Here is a 2,663-nt window from a genome sequence, read left to right as displayed (position 1 = left end):
CATCAAGCCACAGTGGCCATGGCACATCTTCTCTTGAATCCCTGCTCCAAGCCAGGCTAAAATCGAAGTGCCTCGGGCCCAGTCACTCCAGGGTCATATCCCCACCCGTGTTTCCTTCCTCATCCCTCCATGCTTCCTGTCCACATGCCCCCTGCTTGGCTCCAGCCACACCCACACCCTAGTGGGCTCCCTCCTGCTTCCCTGCCTTTGTCCATGGCAGTCCTTTTCCCCAGAGTGCTTCCCCCCCATTCCCCCTCCTGCCCACACGCCATCCATGGAGCCCTTAACAACTCAAGGCCACCTCCTCCTGGGAGCCTTCCTCTGCTTCTCCAGCCTTGCCTTGCTCCTTTCCTGGGATCTCACACTAGAGTCAGGATTGGTGAGACCCAGCCCCCTCAAGGGAAGGAGCTAGGCTTGTCTCTAGATCCCAAGGGGCCACCTCCACTCCCCCATTTCCTCATGCGTTAGGGCTCCCACTAAACAATTGTGAATGAAGAAAGGTGCTTGGGTTGGGAGGGGAGTTTAGAAAGAGTATAAGGAAGATCCTTAGTGAAGGAACCCTCCACCCCATGTTGGGCTTTACTGGGAAACCCCAGAAAAAGAGCACGCCAGGAAGACAGTAGCTTTGGGGGTGGATGGTGGGATGCAGGGTGTGAGATGCGGGAGCCAGGGGCTGGGGAGCCAGGATGGAGAGGACGGAGGGGAGGAAGAGGTACTAGAGAAGATGGATGGGGAGGGCTGGGACAGGATGGGGGTGCGGGTCAAGGTGCAGGAAGAGGTGGGAAGGGCAGCAGGGTGGGGGCAGAGCACACTTTCTGGGAAGTGGGGGAGGTGAGTGCCGTGCATTGTGGAGGGAGAAACTGCCTGCCGGCCAGTGTGAGCTCATTTCCTCTCACCGCCTCCTGCAGTGTCTGAGGGTATCAGGCTCTGGAAAAAGTGAGCCAGGGGCACCCCAGGGGCCACCACGCTCCTCCCCTCCCCCACAGCCTCAGTTCAGTCTGGATCTCCGATGCCAGGGCTTCCCCCTTTACACGGACAACCCATTTGTTTAGAGAGGAACGGTCCCCTGAGCCAGGGTGGCAGCAAGCTTTGGGCCACTGGAGCTACAGGGCAGAAAGAATCAGAAACAGGAACCCGGGTGAAGATGAAGCAAAAATATACAGTGTGATGGACTACAGTCAGATAGCAAGAAGGACTTCTCGGGAGGGGGGGGTGTGGTGGATAATTCTGGCTGCAGGTGACCTCGATGAAGAGCGGTGGGGAAGGAAGAGGAGTCATTACTGCCCCTCTGTCATTAGAAGAGCACCCGTTCCATTGACTTCTAAGGCAGTGGTTCTCAACCTTCCTAATGCCGCGACCCTTTAATACAGTTCCTCATGTTGTGGTGACCCCCAATTTCATTGTTACAAATTGAACATAATTAAAGCATAGCGATTAATCACAAAAACAATATGTAATTACATATGTGTTTCCTGATGGTCTTAGGCGACCCCTGTGAAATGGACGTTTGACCTCCAAAGGGGTCGCGACCCACAGGTTGAGAACCGCTGATCTAGGGGATTTAAATAAATTAAATGAAATATAAGATTTAAAAGCAAGTCAGTGTCTCCTTCCTCAGGTTCACAGGAGTGAGGATGGCCTTGATCCCCATCAGAGGTGAAGGGGTGGGGGGCTTGGGGCTGATCTGCTCTCAGGAGTCAAGGTGGAGGCTGTAGGAGGTCTTGCCCCAGAAGGAGTGGGTGATTCCAAAGGACGCAGAGTTGGCCTTCCCACTCTCCTCGACGGCCTCATCCAAGTCATATCCCATCTATCGGTGGGCTCTCCCTTCCTTTCTTCATAGTCTGTAAACTGCAAGAGGGCATGGGAAAGAGGTGAGCATGGGCTGGAGGAAGTGGGAGGTAGGAAGGATGTTCCACAGCAGAGAAGACAGCCCCTCAGAAATGAAGGACCGAGGGACTGAGCCCTCCTGGGTCGGCTAGAGGGTGCTGCTTGGGGGGCAGAAACAGGAGGAACTGGCTCAGAACCCCAGTGGCTCTTCGGGCCCAACCCAGAGTGAAGCAGGATCGCTTGTGCCTGGGGGGGCCTGAGGGGTCTCTGCTCTCAGGCTGCCTGCTGTGGGGAAGGTCTCTGAGCTGCCGAGAGGCCTGAGCCGCAGGCTGGCTGCGCCCGAGTCCGAGGGCTGGGGCGCCTGCCAGCCTCTCTCCTCCAGCCTCCGTTCCCGGCCTCTGTCAGGTCCTGGGCGAGACCCTGACTTGGGAGGGGGTGTGAGCCTGCGGGGAGCCCCTGCAGGTTCCCCTCCGGAACCCTCGGCCACGCGGGCATCGCCATCTCTGCCCTTGTCTCAGCTTCCTTGAGTCTCGGGATGGAAAGTTCCCTAAGCTTGTTTCTGTCTTTCCCTCCCATCCACCCCAGGTCTTCCATCTCTGTCTCTGGCTTTCCCGGCCTCTCCCGGGCTTTCTCTGTCTCTGTTCCTTACGTCTCTGTCGAGCTGCGTTTCTCTCTGCTTCCCTTTCCCTTCGTGCCTCGCTCACGCCCCCTCCATGTGCCAGTTCTGGGTTCTGCGCCCTCGTCCTCTTTCCTGGGTCGGCCCGGATCACCGTCTGTTGGGGCCGGTCCCCGAGAGGCTGGCCCGGACGGTCTCCCGGAGACCATCGCCCTGGCCC

The sequence above is a fragment of the Myotis brandtii genome, unplaced genomic scaffold (assembly GCF_000412655.1).
Source record: "Myotis brandtii unplaced genomic scaffold, ASM41265v1 scaffold157, whole genome shotgun sequence".
Classification (NCBI taxonomy): domain Eukaryota; kingdom Metazoa; phylum Chordata; class Mammalia; order Chiroptera; family Vespertilionidae; genus Myotis; species Myotis brandtii.
Note: the sequence above shows the minus strand (reverse complement) of the source record.